The 21,908-nt window shown below is 41.2% G+C and overlaps 9 non-coding genes across 9 annotated transcripts; all 9 read left to right on the top strand.

Moving 5' to 3' along the window:
• The first annotated feature begins 770 nt into the window (after positions 1-770).
• On the top strand, positions 771-842 carry trnag-ucc (transfer RNA glycine (anticodon UCC)). Its single transcript has one exon. It is a non-coding gene; the product is annotated as a tRNA-Gly (tRNA).
• A 1,241-nt stretch (positions 843-2,083) lies between these two features.
• Positions 2,084-2,155, top strand: trnag-ucc (transfer RNA glycine (anticodon UCC)). The gene has a single exon. It is a non-coding gene; the product is annotated as a tRNA-Gly (tRNA).
• Positions 2,156-2,741: 586 nt separating this feature from the next.
• trnag-ucc (transfer RNA glycine (anticodon UCC)) lies at positions 2,742-2,813 on the top strand. Its single transcript has one exon. It is a non-coding gene; the product is annotated as a tRNA-Gly (tRNA).
• A 1,241-nt stretch (positions 2,814-4,054) lies between these two features.
• Positions 4,055-4,126, top strand: trnag-ucc (transfer RNA glycine (anticodon UCC)). The gene has a single exon. It is a non-coding gene; the product is annotated as a tRNA-Gly (tRNA).
• A 583-nt stretch (positions 4,127-4,709) lies between these two features.
• On the top strand, positions 4,710-4,781 carry trnag-ucc (transfer RNA glycine (anticodon UCC)). The gene has a single exon. It is a non-coding gene; the product is annotated as a tRNA-Gly (tRNA).
• Positions 4,782-5,367: 586 nt separating this feature from the next.
• trnag-ucc (transfer RNA glycine (anticodon UCC)) lies at positions 5,368-5,439 on the top strand. The gene has a single exon. It is a non-coding gene; the product is annotated as a tRNA-Gly (tRNA).
• Positions 5,440-6,680: 1,241 nt separating this feature from the next.
• trnag-gcc (transfer RNA glycine (anticodon GCC)) lies at positions 6,681-6,752 on the top strand. Its single transcript has one exon. It is a non-coding gene; the product is annotated as a tRNA-Gly (tRNA).
• A 586-nt stretch (positions 6,753-7,338) lies between these two features.
• Positions 7,339-7,410, top strand: trnag-ucc (transfer RNA glycine (anticodon UCC)). Its single transcript has one exon. It is a non-coding gene; the product is annotated as a tRNA-Gly (tRNA).
• Positions 7,411-7,993: 583 nt separating this feature from the next.
• trnag-ucc (transfer RNA glycine (anticodon UCC)) lies at positions 7,994-8,065 on the top strand. The gene has a single exon. It is a non-coding gene; the product is annotated as a tRNA-Gly (tRNA).
• The last annotated feature ends 13,843 nt before the right edge of the window (positions 8,066-21,908 follow it).

Here is a 21,908-nt window from a genome sequence, read left to right as displayed (position 1 = left end):
GTCAGAATTTTAAACCTTTCATCAAATCTGGCGAGTTGCATCAGAAGGAACAAAAACAGCTTCAGGAAAAGCTGCAGGATTACTCTGCGGTTTATCAAATCTTGCTTTCAGTTGTTTGATGGTGGTGCAGTGGTAAGCATGGTTGCCTTCCAAGCAGTTGACGTGGGTTTGATTCCCAGCCATCACATTTGTCAATTTCTACTTGCGGATGAAATGGACTTCTGATGACTCTGGTTGCAAGCAGTTCTTCCAGCAGCAGCTCATGGATTTTGTTGAGCAACCTGTTTTCAAAGGGTCCTGTTTGAATGCTTGCAATGCAAAGTCAATGTGTCATAATGTACTGGCGACAGTGCTACCTGAATTCATAGTATGAGCTGTCAATCACCATCGACGTAAATGTTGCAGCTGGGCTCAGGCCCTGCAAGTCAAGCAGCAGTATTTCAAATTCCTCAACATCAGTAAGTCATTTCCAGTTAAATTCTGGGGATTTGCTCCCTGAGAGGGCAGAGGCAGACAAAATGGAAAGAATGTTGAAGAATACCCAGTTGACACTTGACATACATTGTGTGAATCTGGAATTCATTTAATTGTGAGCAAAATATTGCAATTTTTAGCTGGTTCCTTCGATGCCTTCTTTTATCTGTCTATCTTGCATTACATGTGATGTTACCTTTCATCAAATCTGTCGAGTTGCATCAGAAGGAACAAAAACGGCTTCAGAAAAAGCTGCAGGATTACTCTGCGGCTTATCAAATCTTGCTTTCAGCTGTGTGATGGTGGTGCAGTGGTAAGCATGGTTGTCTTCCAAGCATTTGGCCTGGGTTCGATTCCCAGCCATCACATTTGTCAATTTCTCCTTGAGAATGAAATGAACCTCTGATGACTCTGGTTGCAAGGAGTTCTTCCAGCTGCAGCTCATGGATTTTGTTGAGCAACCTGTTTTCAAAGGGTCATGTTTGAATGTTTGCAATGCAAAGTCGATGTGTCATAATGTACTGGCGCCAGTGCTACCTGAATTCATAGTATGAACTGTCAATCACCATAGACGAAAATGTTGCAGCTGGGCTCAGGCTCTGCAAGTCAAGCAGCAGTGTTTCAAATTCTTTAACAACATCAGTGAGTCATTTCCAGTTAAATTCTGGGGAATTGCTCCCTGAGAGGGCAGAGGCAGACAAAATGGGAAGAATGTTGAAGAATACCCAGTTGACACTTGACATACATTGTGTGAATCTGGAATTCATTTAATTGTGAGCAAAATATTGCAATTTTTAGCTGGTTCCTTCGATGCTTTCTTTTATCTGTCTATCTTGCATTACATGTGATGTTACCTTTCATCAAATCTGGCGAGTTGCATCAGAAGGAACAAAAACAGCTTCAGGAAAAGCTGCAGGATTACTCTGCGGTTTATCAAATCTTGCTTTCAGTTGTTTGATGGTGGTGCAGTGGTAAGCATGGTTGCCTTCCAAGCAGTTGAAGTGGGTTTGATTCCCAGCCATCACATTTGTCAATTTCTACTTGCGGATGAAATGGACTTCTGATGACTCTGGTTGCAAGCAGTTCTTCCAGCAGCAGCTCATGGATTTTGTTGAGCAACCTGTTTTCAAAGGGTCCTGTTTGAATGCTTGCAATGCAAAGTCAATGTGTCATAATGTACTGGCGACAGTGCGACCTGAATTCATAGTATGAGCTGTCAATCACCATAGACGTCAATGTTGCAGCTGGGCTCAGGCCCTGCAAGTCAAGCAGCAGTATTTCAAATTCCTCAACATCAGTGAGTCATTTCCAGTTAAATTCTGGGGATTTGCTCCCTGAGAGGGCAGAGGCAGACAAAATGGAAAGAATGTTGAAGAATACCCAGTTGACACTTGACATACATTGTGTGAATCTGGAATTCATTTAATTGTGAGCAAAATATTGCAATTTTTAGCTGGTTCCTTCGATGCTTTCTTTTATCTGTCTATCTTGCATTACATGTGATGTTACCTTTCATCAAATCTGTCGAGTTGCATCAGAAGGAACAAAAACGTTTTCAGAAAAAGCTGCAGGATTACTGTGCGGTTTATCAAAGTTAGTTTTCAGCAGTGTGATGGTGGTGCAGTGGTAAGCATGGTTGCCTTCCAAGCAGTTGACCTGGGTTCGATTCCCCGCCATCACATTTGTCAATTTCTACTTGAGAATGAAATGAACCTCTGATGACTCTGGTTGCAAGCAGTTCTTCCAGCCGCAGCTCATGGATTTTGTTGAGCAACCTGTTTTCAAAGGGTCATGTTTGAATGCTTGCAATGCAAAGTCAATGTGTCATAATGTACTGGCGACAGTGCTACCTGAATTCATAGTATGAGCTGTCAATCACCATAGACGTCAATGTTGCAGCTGGGCTCAGGCCCTGCAAGTCAAGCAGCAGTATTTCAAATTCCTCAACAACATCAGTGAGTCATTTCCAGTTAAATTCTGGGGATTTGCTCCCTGAGAGGGCAGAGGAAGACAAAATGGGAAGAATGTTGAAGAATACCCAGTTGACACTTGACATACATTGTGTGAATCTGGAATTCATTTCATTGTGAGCAAAATATTGCAATTTTTAGCTGGTTCCTTCGATACCTTCTTTTATCTGTCTATCTTGCATTACATGTGATGTTACCTTTCATCAAATCTGTCGAGTTGCATCAGAAGGAACAAAAACGGCTTCAGAAAAAGCTGCAGGATTACTGTGCGGTTTATCAAAGTTAGTTTTCAGTTGCGTGATGGTGGTGCAGTGGTAAGCATGGTTGCCTTCCAAGCAGTTGACCTGGGTTTGATTCCCAGCCATCACATTTGTCAATTTCTACTTGAGAATGAAATGAACCTCTGATGACTCTGGTTGCAAGCAGTTCTTCCAGCCGCAGCTCATGGATTTTGTTGAGCAACCTGTTTTCAAAGGGTCATGTTTGAATGTTTGCAATGCAAAGTCGACGTGTCATAATGTACTGGCGACAGTGCTACCTGAATTCATAGTATGAACTGTCAATCACCATAGACGTCAATGTTGCAGCTGGGCTCAGGCTCTGCAAGTCAAGCAGCAGTGTTTCAAATTCTTTAACAACATCAGTGAGTCATTTCCAGTTAAATTCTGGGGATTTGCTCACTGAGAGGGCAGAGGCAGACAAAATGGAAAGAATGTTGAAGAATACCCAGTTGACACTTGACATACATTGTGTGAATCTGGAATTCATTTAATTGTGAGCAAAATATTGCAATTTTTAGCTGGTTCCTTCGATGCTTTCTTTTATCTGTCTATCTTGCATTACATGTGATGTTACCTTTCATCAAATCTGGCGAGTTGCATCAGAAGGAACAAAAACAGCTTCAGGAAAAGCTGCAGGATTACTCTGCGGTTTATCAAATCTTGCTTTCAGTTGTTTGATGGTGGTGCAGTGGTAAGCATGGTTGCCTTCCAAGCAGTTGACCTGGGTTTGATTCCCAGCCATCACATTTGTCAATTTCTACTTGTGGATGAAATGGACTTCTGATGACTCTGGTTGCAAGCAGTTCTTCCAGCAGCAGCTCATGGATTTTGTTGAGCAACCTGTTTTCAAAGGGTCCTGTTTGAATGCTTGCAATGCAAAGTCAATGTGTCATAATGTACTGGCAACAGTGCTACCTGAATTCATAGTATGAGCTGTCAATCACCATAGACGTAAATGTTGCAGCTGGGCTAAGGCCCTGCAAGTCAAGCAGCAGTATTTCAAATTCCTCAAAATCAGTGAGTCATTTCCAGTAAAATTCTGGGGATTTGCTCTATGAGAGGGCAGAGGCAGACAAAATGGAAAGAATGTTGAAGAATACCCAGTTGACACTTGACATACATTGTGTGAATCTGGAATTCATTTAATTGTGAGCAAAATATTGCAATTTTTAGCTGGTTCCTTCGATGCCTTCTTTTATCTGTCTATCTTGCATTACATGTGATGTTACCTTTCATCAAATCTGTCGAGTTGCATCAGAAGGAACAAAAACGGCTTCAGAAAAAGCTGCAGGATTACTGTGCGGTTTATCAAAGGTTGTTTTCAGCTGTGTGATGGTGGTGCAGTGGTAAGCATGGTTGCCTTCCAAACAATTGACCTGGGTTTGATTCCCAGCCATCACATTTGTCAATTTCTACTTGAGAATGAAATGAACCTCTGATGACTCTGGTTGCAAGCAGTTCTTCCAGCTGCAGCTCATGGATTTTGTTGAGCAACCTGTTTTCAAAGGGTCATGTTTGAATGCTTGCAATGCAAAGTCAATGTGTCATAATGTACTGGCAACAGTGCCACCTGAATTCATAGTATGAGCTGTCAATCACCATAGACGTAAATGTTGCAGCTGGGCTCAGGCCCTGCAAGTCAAGCAGCAGTATTTCAAATTACTCAAAATCAGTGAGTCATTTCCAGTAAAATTCTGGGGATTTGCTCCCTGAGAGGGCAGAGGCAGACAAAATGGGAAGAATGTTGAAGAATACCCAGTTGACACTTGACATACATTGTGTGAATCTGGAATTCATTTAATTGTGAGCAAAATATTGCAATTTTTAGCTGGTTCCTTCGATGCTTTCTTTTATCTGTCTATCTTGCATTACATGTGATGTTACCTTTCATCAAATCTGTCGAGTTGCATCAGAAGGAACAAAAACGTTTTCAGAAAAAGCTGCAGGATTACTGTGCGGTTTATCAAAGTTAGTTTTCAACAGTGTGATGGTGGTGCAGTGGTAAGCATGGTTGCCTTCCAAGCAGTTGACCTGGGTTCGCTTCCCAGCCATCACATTTGTCAATTTCTACTTGAGAATGAAATGAACCTCTGATGACTCTGGTTGCAAGCAGTTCTTCCAGCCGCAGCTCATGGCTTTTGTTGAGCAACCTGTTTTCAAAGGGTCATGTTTGAATGCTTGCAATGCAAAGTCAATGTGTCATAATGTACTGGCGACAGTGCTACCTGAATTCATAGTATGAGCTGTCAATCACCATAGACGTCAATGTTGCAGCTGGGCTCAGGCCCTGCAAGTCAAGCAGCAGTATTTCAAAATCCTCAACAACATCAGTGAGTAATTTCCAATTAAATTCTGGGGATTTGCTCCCTGAGAGGGCAGAGGCAGACAAAATGGGAAGAATGTTGAAGAATACCCAGTTGACACTTGACATACATTGTGTGAATCTGGAATTCATTTAATTGTGAGCAAAATATTGCAATTTTTAGCTGGTTCCTTCGATGCCTTCTTTTATCTGTCTATCTTGCATTACATGTGATGTTACCTTTCATCAAATCTGTCGAGTTGCATCAGAAGGAACAAAAACGGCTTCAGAAAAAGCTGCAGGATTACTGTGCGGTTTATCAAAGGTTGTTTTCAGCTGTGTGATGGTGGTGCAGTGGTAAGCATGGTTGCCTTCCAAACAATTGACCTGGGTTCGATTCCCAGCCATCACATTTGTCAATTTCTACTTGAGAATGAAATGAACCTCTGATGACTCTGGTTGCAAGCAGTTCTTCCAGCTGCAGCTCATGGATTTTGTTGAGCAACCTGTTTTCAAAGGGTCATGTTTGAATGTTTGCAATGCAAAGTCGACGTGTCATAATGTACTGGCGACAGTGCTACCTGAATTCATAGTATGAACTGTCAATCACCATAGACGTCAATGTTGCAGCTGGGCTCAGGCCCTGCAAGTCAAGCAGCAGTGTTTCAAATTCTTTAACAACATCAGTGAGTCATTTCCAGTTAAATTCTGGGGAATTGCTCCCTGAGAGGGCAGAGGCAGACAAAATGGGAAGAATGTTGAAGAATTACCAGTTGACACTTGACATACATTGTGTGAATCTGGAATTCATTTAATTGTGAGCAAAATATTGCAATTTTTAGCTGGTTCCTTCGATGCCTTCTTTTATCTGTCTATCTTGCATTACATGTGATGTTACCTTTCATCAAATCTGTCGAGTTGCATCAGAAGGAACAAAAACGTTTTCAGAAAAAGCTGCAGGATTACTGTGCGGTTTATCAAAGTTAGTTTTCAGCAGTGTGATGGTGGTGCAGTGGTAAGCATGGTTGCCTTCCAAGCAGTTGACCTGGGTTCGCTTCCCAGCCAACACATTTGTCAATTTCTACTTGAGAATGAAATGAACCTCTGATGACTCTGGTTGCAAGCAGTTCTTCCAGCCGCAGCTCATGGCTTTTGTTGAGCAACCTGTTTTCAAAGGGTCATGTTTGAATGCTTGCAATGCAAAGTCAATGTGTCATAATGTACTGGCGACAGTGCTACCTGAATTCATAGTATGAGCTGTCAATCACCACCGACGTAAATGTTGCAGCTGGGCTCAGGCCCTGCAAATCAAGCAGCAGTGTTTCAAATTCCTCAACATCAGTGAGTCATTTCCAGTTAAATTCTGGGGATTTGCTCCCTGAGAGGGCAGAGGCAGACAAAATGGAAAGAATGTTGAAGAATACCCAGTTGACACTTGACATACATTGTGTGAATCTGGAATTCATTTAATTGTGAGCAAAATATTGCAATTTTTAGCTGGTTCCTTCGATGCCTTCTTTTATCTGTCTATCTTGCATTACATGTGATGTTACCTTTCATCAAATCTGTCGAGTTGCATCAGAAGGAACAAAAACGGCTTCAGAAAAAGCTGCAGGATTACTGTGCGGTTTATCAAAGGTTGTTTTCAGCTGTGTGATGGTGGTGCAGTGGTCAGCATGGTTGTCTGCCAAACAATTGACCTGGGTTCGATTCCCAGCCATCACATTTGTCAATTTCTACTTGAGAATGAAATGAACCTCTGATGACTCTGGTTGCAAGCAGTTCATCCAGCCGCAGCTCATGGATTTTGTTGAGCAACCTGTTTTCAAAGGGTCATGTTTGAATGTTTGCAATGCAAAGTCAATGTGTCATAATGTACTGGCGACAGTGCTACCTGAATTCATAGTATGAGCTGTCAATCACCATCGACGTCAATGTTGCAGCTGGGCTCAGGCCCTGCAAGTCAAGCAGCAGTGTTTCAAATTCTTTAACAACATCAGTGAGTCATTTCCAGTTAAATTCTGGGGAATTGCTCCCTGAGAGGGCAGAGGCAGACAAAATGGGAAGAATGTTGAAGAATACCCAGTTGACACTTGACATACATTGTGTGAATCTGGAATTCATTTAATTGTGAGCAAAATATTGCAATTTTTAGCTGGTTCCTTCGATGCCTTCTTTTATCTGTCTATCTTGCATTACATGTGATGTTACCTTTCATCAAATCTGTCGAGTTGCATCAGAAGGAACAAAAACGGCTTCAGAAAAAGCTGCAGGATTACTGTGCGGTTTATCAAAGTTAGTTTTAAGCTGTGTGATGGTGGTGCAGTGGTAAGCATGGTTGCCTTCCAAGCAGTTGACCTGGGTTCGATTCCCAGCCATCACATTTGTCAATTTCTACTTGAGAATGAAATGAACCTCTGATGACTCTGGTTGCAAGTAGTTCTTCCAGCCGCAGCTCATGGATTTTGTTGAGCAACCTGTTTTCAAAGGGTCGTGTTTGAATGCTTGCAATGCAAAGTCAATGTGTCATAATGTACTGGCGACAGTGCTACCTGAATTCACAGTATGAGCTGTCAATCACCATAGACGTCAATGTTGCAGCTGGGCTCAGGACCTGCAAGTCAAGCAGCAGTATTTCAAATTCCTCAACATCAGTGAGTCATTTCCAGTTAAATTCTGGGGATTTGCTCCCTGAGAGGGCAGAGGCAGACAAAATGGAAAGAATGTTGAAGAATACCCAGTTGACACTTGACATACATTGTGTGAATCTGGAATTCATTTAATTGTGAGCAAAATATTGCAATTTTTAGCTGGTTCCTTCGATGCTTTCTTTTATCTGTCTATCTTGCATTACATGTGATGTTACCTTTCATCAAATCTGTCGAGTTGCATCAGAAGGAACAAAAACGGCTTCAGAAAAAGCTGCAGGATTACTGTGCGGTTTATCAAAGTTAGTTTTCAGCTGTGTGATGGTGGTGCAGTGGTAAGCATGGTTGCCTTCCAAGCAGTTGACCTGGGTTCGATTCCCGGCCATCACATTTGTCAATTTCTACTTGAGAATGAAATATGACTCTGATTGCAAGCAGTTCTTCCAGCCGCAGCTCATGGATTTTGTTGAGCAACCTGTTTTCAAAGGGTCATGTTTGAATGCTTGCAATGCAAAGTCAATGTGTCACAATGTACTGGCGACAGTGCTACCTGAATTCATTGTATGAACTGTCAATCACCATAGACGTCAATGTTGCAGCTGGGCTCAAGCCCTGCAAGTCAAGCAGCAGTGTTTCAAATTCTTTAACAACATCAGTGAGTCATTTCCAGTTAAATTCTGGGGAACTGCTCCCTGAGAGGGCAGAGGCAGACAAAATGGGAAGAATGTTGAAGAATACCCAGTTGACACTTGACATACATTGTGTGAATCTGGAATTCATTTAATTGTGAGCAAAATATTGCAATTTTTAGCTGGTTCCTTCGATGCTTTCTTTTATCTGTCTATCTTGCATTACATGTGATGTTACCTTTCATCAAATCTGTCGAATTGCATCAGAAGGAACAAAAACGGCTTCAGAAAAAGCTGCAGGATTACTGTGCGGTTTATCAAAGTTTGTTTACACTTGTTTCATGGTGGTGCAGTGGTAAGCATGGTTGCGTTCCAAGCAGTTCACATGGGAATGATTCCCAGCTATCACATTTGTCAATTTCTGCTTGAGGATGAAATGAACCTCTAGTTGCAAACAGTTCTTTCAGCAGCAAATCAAGAATTTTGTTGAGCAACCTGTTTTCAAAGGGTCACATACGAATGCTTGCAATGCACAGTCTATGTGTCATCAATGTGTCATAATGTACTGGCTACAGTGCTACCTGAATGCATAGTATGAGCTGTCAATGACCAAAGACATCAATGTTGGAGCTGGGCTCAGGTCCTGCAAGTCAAGCAGCAGTGTTTCTAATTCTTTAACAACATCAGTGAGTCATTTCCAGTTAAATTCTGGGAAATTGCTCCCTGAGAGGGCAGAGGCAGACAATTGGGAAGAATGTTGAAGGAATCCCCATTTGACACTTGACACACATTGTGTGAATCTGGAATTCATTTAATTGTGAGCAAAATATTGCAATTTTTAGCTGGTTCCTTCGATGCCTTCTTTTATCTGTCTATCTTGCATTACATGTGATGTTACATTTCATCAAATCTGTCGAATTGCATCAGAAGGAACAAAAACGGCTTCAGAAAAAGCTGCAGATTTACTGTGCGGTTTAGCAACGTTTCTTTTCACTTGTGTGATGGTGGTGCAGTGGTAAGCATGGTTATCTTCCCAGTAATTGACGTGTGTTCGATTCCCAGCCATCACATTTGTCAATTTTTACTTGAAGATGAAATGAGCCTCTGATGACTCTGATTGCAATCACTTCTTCCAGCAGCTTCTCAAGGATTTTGTTGAGTAACCTGTTTTCAAAGGGTCAAGTTTGAATGCTTGCAATGCAAAGTCTACGTGTCATCAATCTGTCATAATGTACTGGCTACAGTGCAACCCGAATTCATACTATGAGCTGTCAATCACCAAAGACATCAATGTCGGAGCTGGGCTCAGGTGCTGCAAGTCAAGTAGCAGTGTTTCAAATTCTTTAACAACATCAGTGAGTCATTTCCAATTAAATTCTGGGGATTTGCTCCCTGAGAGGGCAGAGGCAGACAAAATGGGAAGAATGTTGAAGGAATACCCAGTTGACACTTGACATACATTGTGTGAATCTGGAATTGATTTAATTGTGAGCAAAATATTGCAATTTTTAGCTGGTTCCTTCGATGCTTTCTTTTATCTGTCTATCTTGCATTTCATGTGATGTTACCTTTCATCAAATCTGTCGAATTGCATCAGAAGGAACAAAAACGGCTTCTGAAAAAGCTGCAGAATTACTGTGCGGTTTATCAAAGTTTGTTTTCAGCTGTGTGATGGTGGTGCAGTGGTAAGCATGGTTGCATTCCAAGCAGTTGACCTGGGTGTGATTCCCAGCCATCACATTTGTCAATTTCTACTTTAGGATGAAATGAACCTCTGATGACTCTGGTTGCAAGCAGTTCTTACAGCAGCATCTCATGGATTTTGTTGAGCAACCTGTTTTCAAAGGGTCATGTTTGAATGCTTGCAATGCAAAGTCTACGTGTCATCAATCTGTCATAATGTACTGGCGACAGTGCTACCTGAATTCATCGTATGAACTGTCAATCACCATAGACGTCAATGTTGCAGCTGGGCTCAGGCCCTGCAAGTCAAGCAGCAGTGTTTCAAATTCTTTGACAACATCAGTGAGTCATTTCCAGTTAAATTCTGGGGAATTGCTCCCTGAGAGGGCAGAGGCAGACAAAATGGAAAGAATGTTGAAGAATACCCAGTTGACACTTGACATACATTGTGTGAATCTGGAATTCATTTAATTGTGAGCAAAATATTGCAATTTTTAGCTGGTTCCTTCGATGCTTTCTTTTATTTGTCTATCTTGCATTACATGTGATGTTACCTTTCATCAAATCTGTCGAATTGCATCAGAAGGAACAAAACCTGCTTCAGAAAAAGCTGCAGGATTACTATGCAGTTTATCAAAACTTGCATTCAGTTGTTTGATGGTGGTGCAGTGGTAATCATGGTTGTCTTCCAAGCAATTGATCTGGGTTAGATTCCCTCCCATCACATTTGTCAATTTCCACATTAGGATGAAATGAGCCTCTGATGACTCTGGTTGCAAGCAGTTCTTACAGCAGCATCTCATGGATTTTATTGAGTAACCTGTTTTCAAAGGGTCATGTATGAATGCTTGCAATGCAAAGTCTACGTGTCATCAATCTGTCATAATGTACTGGCTACAGTGCAACCCGAATTCATACTATGAGCTGTCAATCACCAAAGACATCAATGTCGGAGCGGGGCTCAGGCCCTGCAAGTCAAGCAGCAGTATTTCAATTTCTTTAACAACATCAGTGAGTCATTTCCAGTTAAATTCTGGGGACTTGCTCCCTGAGAGGGCAGAGGCAGACAAAATGGGAAGAATGTTGAAGGAATACCCAGTTGACACTTGACATACATTGTGTGAATCTGTAATTTATTTAATTGTGAGCAAAATATTGCAATTTTTAGCTGGTTCCTTCGATGCTTTCTTTTATCTGTCTATCTTGCATTACATGTGTTGTGACATTTCATCAAATCTGTCGAATTGCATCAGAAGGAACAAAAACGGCTTCAGAAAAAGCTGCAGATTTACTGTGCGGTTTAGCAACGTTTGTTTTCACTTGTGTGATGGTGGTGCAGTGGTAAGCATGGTTATCTTCCCAGTAATTGACGTGTGTTCGATTCCCAGCCATCACATTTGTCAATTTTTACTTGAGGATTAAATGAGCCTCTGATGACTCTGATTGCAATCACTTCTTCCAGCAGTTTCTCAAGGATTTTGTTGAGTAACCTGTTTTCAAAGGGTCAAGTTTGAATGCTTGCAATGCAAAGTCTACGTGTCATCAATCTGTCATAATGTACTGGCTACAGTGCAACCCGAATTCATACTATGAGCTGTCAATCACCAAAGACATCAATGTCGGAGCTGGGCTCAGGTGCTGCAAGTCAAGTAGCAGTGTTTCAAATTCTTTAACAACATCAGTGAGTCATTTCCAATTAAATTCTGGGGATTTGCTCCCTGAGAGGGCAGAGGCAGACAAAATGGGAAGAATGTTGAAGGAATACCCAGTTGACACTTGACATACATTGTGTGAATCTGGAATTGATTTAATTGTGAGCAAAATATTGCAATTTTTAGCTGGTTCCTTCGATGCTTTCTTTTATCTGTCTATCTTGCATTTCATGTGATGTTACCTTTCATCAAATCTGTCGAATTGCATCAGAAGGAACAAAAACGGCTTCTGAAAAAGCTGCAGAATTACTGTGCGGTTTATCAAAGTTTGTTTTCAGCTGTGTGATGGTGGTGCAGTGGTAAGCATGGTTGCATTCCAAGCAGTTGACCTGGGTGTGATTCCCAGCCATCACATTTGTCAATTTCTACTTGAGGATGAAATGAACCTCTGATGACTCTGGTTGCAAGCAGTTCTTACAGCAGCATCTCATGGATTTTGTTGAGCAACCTGTTTTCAAAGGGTCATGTTTGAATGCTTGCAATGCAAAGTCTACGTGTCATCAATCTGTCATAATGTACTGGCGACAGTGCTACCTGAATTCATCGTATGAACTGTCAATCACCATAGACGTCAATGTTGCAGCTGGGCTCAGGCCCTGCAAGTCAAGCAGCAGTGTTTCAAATTATTTGACAACATCAGTGAGTCATTTCCAGTTAAATTCTGGGGATTTGCTCCCTGACAGGGCAGAGGCAGACAAAATGGGAAGAATGTTGAAGAATACCCAGTTGACACTTGACATACATTGTGTGAATCTGGAATTCATTTAATTGTGAGCAAAATATTGCAATTTTTAGCTGGTTCCTTCGATGCTTTCTTTTATTTGTCTATCTTGCATTCCATGTGATGTTACCTTTCATCAAATCTGTCGAATTGCATCAGAAGGAACAAAAACGGCTTCAGGAGAAGCTGAAGGATTACTCTGCGGTTTATCAAAGCTTACTTTCAGTTGTGTCATGGTGGTGCAGTGGTATGCATGGTTCGCTTCCAAGCAGCTGATCTGGGTTCGATTCCCAGCAATTCCATTTTCACTTGAGGATGAAATGAGCCTCTGATGACCCCAATTGCAATCACTTCTTCCAGCAGCTTCTCAAGGATTTTGTTGAGCAACCTGTTTTCAAAGGGTCATGTTTGAATGCTTGCAATGCAAAGTCTACGTGTCATCAATCTGTCATAATGTACTGGCTACAGTGCAACCCGAATTCATACTATGAGCTGTCAATCACCAAAGACATCAATGTCGGAGCTGGGTTCTGGCGCTGCAAGTCAAGCAGCAGTGTTTCAAATTCTTTAACAACATCAGTGAGTCATATCCAGTTAAATTCTGGGGATTTGCTCCCTGAGAGGGCAGAGGCAGACAAAATGGGAAGAATGTTGAAGGAATCCCCAGTTGACACTTTACATACATTCTGTGAATCTGGAATTCATTTAATTGTGAGCAAAATATTGCAATTTTTAGCTGCTTTCTTCGATGCTTTCTTTTATCTGTCTATCTTGCATTACATGTGATGTTACCTTTCATCAAATCTGTCGAATTGCATCAGAAGGAACAAAACCTGCTTCAGAAAAAGCTGCAGGATTACTATGCAGTTTATCAAAACTTGCATTCAGTTGTGTGATGGTGGTGCAGTGGTAATCATGGTTGTCTTCCAAGCAGTTGACCTGGGTGTGATTCCCAGCCATCACATTTGTCAATTTCTACTTGAGGATGAAATGAACCTCTGATGACTCTGGTTGCAAGCAGTTCTTACAGCAGCATCTCATGGATTTTATTGAGTAACCTGTTTTCAAAGGGTCATGTATGAATGCTTGCAATGCAAAGTCTACGTGTCATCAATCTGTCATAATGTACTGGCTGCAGTGCAACCCGAATTCATACTATGAGCTGTCAATCACCAAAGACATCAATGTCGGAGCGGGGCTCAGGCCCTGCAAGTCAAGCAGCAGTATTTCAATTTCTTTAACAACATCAGTGAGTCATTTCCAGTTAAATTCTGGGGACTTGCTCCCTGAGAGGGCAGAGGCAGACAAAATGGGAAGAATGTTGAAGGAATACCCAGTTGACACTTGACATACATTGTGTGAATCTGTAATTTATTTAATTGTGAGCAAAATATTGCAATTTTTAGCTGGTTCCTTCGATGCTTTCTTTTATCTGTCTATCTTGCATTACATGTGTTGTGACATTTCATCAAATCTGTCGAATTGCATCAGAAGGAACAAAAACGGCTTCAGAAAAAGCTGCAGATTTACTGTGCGGTTTAGCAACGTTTGTTTTCACTTGTGTGACGGTGGTGCAGTGGTAAGCATGGTTATCTTCCAAGTAATTGACGTGTGTTCGATTCCCAGCCATCACATTTGTCAATTTTTACTTGAGGATGAAATGAGCCTCTGATGACTCTGATTGCAATCACTTCTTCCAGCAGCTTCTCAAGGATTTTGTTGAGTAACCTGTTTTCAAAGGGTCAAGTTTGAATGCTTGCAATGCAAAGTCTACGTGTCATCAATCTGTCATAATGTACTGGCTACAGTGCAACCCGAATTCATACTATGAGCTGTCAATCACCAAAGACATCAATGTCGGAGCTGGGCTCAGGTGCTGCAAGTCAAGTAGCAGTGTTTCAAATTCTTTAACAACATCAGTGAGTCATTTCCAATTAAATTCTGGGGATTTGCTCCCTGAGAGGGCAGAGGCAGACAAAATGGGAAGAATGTTGAAGGAATACCCAGTTGACACTTGACATACATTGTGTGAATCTGTAATTTATTTAATTGTGAGCAAAATATTGCAATTTTTAGCTGGTTCCTTCGATGCTTTCTTTTATCTGTCTATCTTGCATTTCATGTGATGTTACCTTTCATCAAATCTGTCGAATTGCATCAGAAGGAACAAAAACGGCTTCTGAAAAAGCTGCAGAATTACTGTGCGGTTTATCAAAGTTTGTTTTCAGCTGTGTGATGGTGGTGCAGTGGTAAGCATGGTTGCATTCCAAGCAGTTGACCTGGGTGTGATTCCCAGCCATCACATTTGTCAATTTCTACTTTAGGATGAAATGAACCTCTGATGACTCTGGTTGCAAGCAGTTCTTACAGCAGCATCTCATGGATTTTGTTGAGCAACCTGTTTTCAAAGGGTCATGTTTGAATGCTTGCAATGCAAAGTCTACGTGTCATCAATCTGTCATAATGTACTGGCGACAGTGCTACCTGAATTCATAGTATGAGCTGTCAATCACCAAAGACGTCAATGTTGCAGCTGGGCTCAGGCACTGCAAGTCAAGCAGCAGTGTTTCAAATTCTTTAACAACATCAGTGAGTCATTTCCAGTTAAGTTCTGGGGAATTGCTCCCTGAGAGGGCAGAGGCAGACAAAATGGGAAGAATGTTGAAGAATACCCAGTTGACACTTTAGAAACATTGTGTGAATCTGGAATTCATTTAATTGTGACCAAAATATTGCAATTTTTAGCTGGTTCCTTCGATGCTTTCTTTTATTTGTCTATCTTGCATTCCATGTGATGTTACCTTTCATCAAATCTGTCGAATTGCATCAGAAGGAACAAAAACGGCTTCAGGAGAAGCTGAAGGATTACTCTGCGGTTTATCAAAGCTTGCTTTCAGTTGTGTCATGGTGGTGCAGTGGTATGCATGGTTTGCTTCCAAGCAGCTGATCTGGGTTCAATTCCCAGCAATTCCATTTTCACTTGAGGATGAAATGAGCCTCTGATGACTCTGATTGCAATCACTTCTTCCAGCAGCTTCTCAAGGATTTTGTTGAGTAACCTGTTTTCAAAGGGTCAAGTTTGAATGCTTGCAATGCAAAGTCTGTGTGTCATCAATCTGTCATAATGTACTGGCTACAGTGCAACCCGAATTCATACTATGAGCTGTCAATCACCAAAGACATCAATGTCGGAGCTGGGCTCAGGTGCTGCAAGTCAAGTAGCAGTGTTTCAAATTCTTTAACAACATCAGTGAGTCATTTCCAATTAAATTCTGGGGATTTGCTCCCTGAGAGGGCAGAGGCAGACAAAATGGGAAGAATGTTGAAGGAATACCCAGTTGACACTTGACATACATTGTGTGAATCTGGAATTGATTTAATTGTGAGCAAAATATTGCAATTTTTAGCTGGTTCCTTCGATGCTTTCTTTTATCTGTCTATCTTGCATTTCATGTGATGTTACCTTTCAACAAATCTGTCGAATTGCATCAGAAGGAACAAAAACGGCTTCTGAAAAAGCTGCAGAATTACTGTGCGGTTTATCAAAGTTTGTTTTCAGCTGTGTGATGGTGGTGCAGTGGTAAGCATGGTTGCATTCCAAGCAGTTGACCTGGGTGTGATTCCCAGCCATCACATTTGTCAATTTCTACTTTAGGATGAAATGAACCTCTGATGACTCTGGTTGCAAGCAGTTCTTACAGCAGCATCTCATGGATTTTGTTGAGCAACCTGTTTTCAAAGGGTCATGTTTGAATGCTTGCAATGCAAAGTCTACGTGTCATCAATCTGTCATAATGTACTGGCGACAGTGCTACCTGAATTCATCGTATGAACTGTCAATCACCATAGACGTCAATGTTGCAGCTGGGCTCAGGCCCTGCAAGTCAAGCAGCAGTGTTTCAAATTCTTTGACAACATCAGTGAGTCATTTCCAGTTAAATTCTGGGGAATTGCTCCCTGAGAGGGCAGAGGCAGACAAAATGGAAAGAATGTTGAAGAATACCCAGTTGACACTTGACATACATTGTGTGAATCTGGAATTCATTTAATTGTGAGCAAAATATTGCAATTTTTAGCTGGTTCCTTCGATGCTTTCTTTTATTTGTCTATCTTGCATTACATGTGATGTTACCTTTCATCAAATCTGTCGAATTGCATCAGAAGGAACAAAACCTGCTGCAGAAAAAGCTGCAGGATTACTATGCAGTTTATCAAAACATGCATTCAGTTGTTTGATGGTGGTGCAGTGGTAATCATGGTTGTCTTCCAAGCAATTGATCTGGGTTCGATTCCCTCCCATCACATTTGTCAATTTCCACATTAGGATGAAATGAGCCTCTGATGACTCTGGTTGCAAGCAGTTCTTACAGCAGCATCTCATGGATTTTATTGAGTAACCTGTTTTCAAAGGGTCATGTATGAATGCTTGCCATGCAAAGTCTACGTGTCATCAATCTGTCATAATGTACTGGCTACAGTGCAACCCGAATTCATACTATGAGCTGTCAATCACCAAAGACATCAATGTCGGAGCGGGGCTCAGGCCCTGCAAGTCAAGCAGCAGTATTTCAATTTCTTTAACAACATCAGTGAGTCATTTCCAGTTAAATTCTGGGGACTTGCTCCCTGAGAGGGCAGAGGCAGACAAAATGGGAAGAATGTTGAAGGAATACCCAGTTGACACTTGACATACATTGTGTGAATCTGTAATTTATTTAATTGTGAGCAAAATATTGCAATTTTTAGCTGGTTCCTTCGATGCTTTCTTTTATCTGTCTATCTTGCATTACATGTGTTGTGACATTTCATCAAATCTGTCGAATTGCATCAGAAGGAACAAAAACGGCTTCAGAAAAAGCTGCAGATTTACTGTGCGGTTTAGCAACGTTTGTTTTCACTTGTGTGATGGTGGTGCAGTGGTAAGCATGGTTATCTTCCAAGTAATTGACGTGTGTTCGATTCCCAGCCATCACATTTGTCAATTTTTACTTGAGGATGAAATGAGCCTCTGATGACTCTGATTGCAATCACTTCTTCCAGCAGCTTCTCAAGGATTTTGTTGAGTAACCTGTTTTCAAAGGGTCAAGTTTGAATGCTTGCAATGCAAAGTCTACGTGTCATCAATCTGTCATAATGTACTGGCTACAGTGCAACCCGAATTCATACTATGAGCTGTCAATCACCAAAGACATCAATGTCGGAGCTGGGCTCAGGTGCTGCAAGTCAAGTAGCAGTGTTTCAAATTCTTTAACAACATCAGTGAGTCATTTCCAATTAAATTCTGGGGATTTGCTCCCTGAGAGGGCAGAGGCAGACAAAATGGGAAGAATGTTGAAGGAATACCCAGTTGACACTTGACATACATTGTGTGAATCTGGAATTGATTTAATTGTGAGCAAAATATTGCAATTTTTAGCTGGTTCCTTCGATGCTTTCTTTTATCTGTCTATCTTGCATTTCATGTGATGTTACCTTTCATCAAATCTGTCGAATTGCATCAGAAGGAACAAAAACGGCTTCTGAAAAAGCTGCAGAATTACTGTGCGGTTTATCAAAGTTTGTTTTCAGCTGTATGATGGTGGTGCAGTGGTAAGCATGGTTGCATTCCAAGCAGTTCACCTGGGTGTGATTCCCAGCCATCACATTTGTCAATTTCTACTTTAGGATGAAATGAACCTCTGATGACTCTGGTTGCAAGCAGTTCTTACAGCAGCATCTCATGGATTTTGTTGAGCAACCTGTTTTCAAAGGGTCATGTTTGAATGCTTGCAATGCAAAGTCTACGTGTCATCAATCTGTCATAATGTACTGGCGACAGTGCTACCTGAATTCATCGTATGAACTGTCAATCACCATAGACGTCAATGTTGCAGCTGGGCTCAAGCCCTGCAAGTCAAGCAGCAGAGTTTCAAATTCTTTGACAACATCAGTGAGTCATTTCCAGTTAAATTCTGGGGAATTGCTCCCTGAGAGGGCAGAGGCAGACAAAATGGAAAGAATGTTGAAGAATACCCAGTTGACACTTGACATACATTGTGTGAATCTGGAATTGATTTAATTGTGAGCAAAATATTGCAATTTTTAGCTGGTTCCTTCGATGCTTTCTTTTATTTGTCTATCTTGCATTACATGTGATGTTACCTTTCATCAAATCTGTCGAATTGCATCAGAAGGAACAAAACCTGCTTCAGAAAAAGCTGCAGGATTACTATGCAGTTTATCAAAACTTGCATTCAGTTGTTTGATGGTGGTGCAGTGGTAATCATGGTTGTCTTCCAAGCAATTGATCTGGGTTCGATTCCCTCCCATCACATTTGTCAATTTCCACATTAGGATGAAGTGAGCCTCTGATGACTCTGGTTGCAAGCAGTTCTTACAGCAGCATCTCATGGATTTTATTGAGTAACCTGTTTTCAAAGGGTCATGTATGAATGCTTGCAATGCAAAGTCTACGTGTCATCAATCTGTCATAATGTACTGGCTACAGTGCAACCCGAATTCATACTTTGAGCTGTCAATCACCAAAGACATCAATGTCGGAGCGGGGTTCAGGCCCTGCAAGTCAAGCAGCAGTATTTCAATTTCTTTAACAACATCAGTGAGTCATTTCCAGTTAAATTCTGGGGACTTGCTCCCTGAGAGGGCAGAGGCAGACAAAATGGGAAGAATGTTGAAGGAATACCCAGTTGACACTTGACATACATTGTGTGAATCTGTAATTTATTTAATTGTGAGCAAAATATTGCAATTTTTAGCTGGTTCCTTCGATGCTTTCTTTTATCTGTCTATCTTGCATTACATGTGTTGTGACATTTCATCAAATCTGTCGAATTGCATCAGAAGGAACAAAAACGGCTTCAGAAAAAGCTGCAGATTTACTGTGCGGTTTAGCAACGTTTCTTTTCACTTGTGTGATGGTGGTGCAGTGGTAAGCATGGTTATCTTCCAAGTAATTGACGTGTGTTCGATTCCCAGCCATCACATTTGTCAATTTTTACTTGAGGATGAAATGAGCCTCTGATGACTCTGATTGCAATCACTTCTTCCAGCAGCTTCTCAAGGATTTTGTTGAGTAACCTGTTTTCAAAGGGTCAAGTTTGAATGCTTGCAATGCAAAGTCTACGTGTCATCAATCTGTCATAATGTACTGGCTACAGTGCAACCCGAATTCATACTATGAGCTGTCAATCACCAAAGACATCAATGTCGGAGCTGGGCTCAGGTGCTGCAAGTCAAGTAGCAGTGTTTCAAATTCTTTAACAACATCAGTGAGTCATTTCCAATTAAATTCTGGGGATTTGCTCCCTGAGAGGGCAGAGGCAGACAAAATGGGAAGAATGTTGAAGGAATACCCAGTTGACACTTGACATACATTGTGTGAATCTGGAATTGATTTAATTGTGAGCAAAATATTGCAATTTTTAGCTGGTTCCTTCGATGCTTTCTTTTATCTGTCTATCTTGCATTTCATGTGATGTTACCTTTCAACAAATCTGTCGAATTGCATCAGAAGGAACAAAAACGGCTTCTGAAAAAGCTGCAGAATTACTGTGCGGTTTATCAAAGTTTGTTTTCAGCTGTGTGATGGTGGTGCAGTGGTAAGCATGGTTGCATTCCAAGCAGTTGACCTGGGTGTGATTCCCAGCCATCACATTTGTCAATTTCTACTTTAGGATGAAATGAACCTCTGATGACTCTGGTTGCAAGCAGTTCTTACAGCAGCATCTCATGGATTTTGTTGAGCAACCTGTTTTCAAAGGGTCATGTTTGAATGCTTGCAATGCAAAGTCTACGTGTCATCAATCTGTCATAATGTACTGGCGACAGTGCTACCTGAATTCATCGTATGAACTGTCAATCACCATAGACGTCAATGTTGCAGCTGGGCTCAGGCCCTGCAAGTCAAGCAGCAGTGTTTCAAATTCTTTGACAACATCAGTGAGTCATTTCCAGTTAAATTCTGGGGAATTGCTCCCTGAGAGGGCAGAGGCAGACAAAATGGAAAGAATGTTGAAGAATACCCAGTTGACACTTGACATACATTGTGTGAATCTGGAATTGATTTAATTGTGAGCAAAATATTGCAATTTTTAGCTGGTTCCTTCGATGCTTTCTTTTATTTGTCTATCTTGCATTACATGTGATGTTACCTTTCATCAAATCTGTCGAATTGCATCAGAAGGAACAAAACCTGCTTCAGAAAAAGCTGCAGGATTACTATGCAGTTTATCAAAACTTGCATTCAGTTGTTTGATGGTGGTGCAGTGGTAATCATGGTTGTCTTCCAAGCAATTGATCTGGGTTCGATTCCCTCCCATCACATTTGTCAATTTCCACATTAGGATGAAGTGAGCCTCTGATGACTCTGGTTGCAAGCAGTTCTTACAGCAGCATCTCATGGATTTTATTGAGTAACCTGTTTTCAAAGGGTCATGTATGAATGCTTGCAATGCAAAGTCTACGTGTCATCAATCTGTCATAATGTACTGGCTACAGTGCAACCCGAATTCATACTATGAGCTGTCAATCACCAAAGACATCAATGTCGGAGCGGGGTTCAGGCCCTGCAAGTCAAGCAGCAGTATTTCAATTTCTTTAACAACATCAGTGAGTCATTTCCAGTTAAATTCTGGGGACTTGCTCCCTGAGAGGGCAGAGGCAGACAAAATGGGAAGAATGTTGAAGGAATACCCAGTTGACACTTGACATACATTGTGTGAATCTGTAATTTATTTAATTGTGAGCAAAATATTGCAATTTTTAGCTGGTTCCTTCGATGCTTTCTTTTATCTGTCTATCTTGCATTACATGTGTTGTGACATTTCATCAAATCTGTCGAATTGCATCAGAAGGAACAAAAACGGCTTCAGAAAAAGCTGCAGATTTACTGTGCGGTTTAGCAACGTTTCTTTTCACTTGTGTGATGGTGGTGCAGTGGTAAGCATGGTTATCTTCCAAGTAATTGACGTGTGTTCGATTCCCAGCCATCACATTTGTCAATTTTTACTTGAGGATGAAATGAGCCTCTGATGACTCTGATTGCAATCACTTCTTCCAGCAGCTTCTCAAGGATTTTGTTGAGTAACCTGTTTTCAAAGGGTCAAGTTTGAATGCTTGCAATGCAAAGTCTACGTGTCATCAATCTGTCATAATGTACTGGCTACAGTGCAACCCGAATTCATACTATGAGCTGTCAATCACCAAAGACATCAATGTCGGAGCTGGGCTCAGGTGCTGCAAGTCAAGTAGCAGTGTTTCAAATTCTTTAACAACATCAGTGAGTCATTTCCAATTAAATTCTGGGGATTTGCTCCCTGAGAGGGCAGAGGCAGACAAAATGGGAAGAATGTTGAAGGAATACCCAGTTGACACTTGACATACATTGTGTGAATCTGGAATTGATTTAATTGTGAGCAAAATATTGCAATTTTTAGCTGGTTCCTTCGATGCTTTCTTTTATCTGTCTATCTTGCATTTCATGTGATGTT

Source organism: Pristiophorus japonicus, chromosome 19 (assembly GCF_044704955.1).
Source record: "Pristiophorus japonicus isolate sPriJap1 chromosome 19, sPriJap1.hap1, whole genome shotgun sequence".
Taxonomy (NCBI): domain Eukaryota; kingdom Metazoa; phylum Chordata; class Chondrichthyes; family Pristiophoridae; genus Pristiophorus; species Pristiophorus japonicus.
This window is presented reverse-complemented; position numbering and strand designations above follow the sequence as displayed.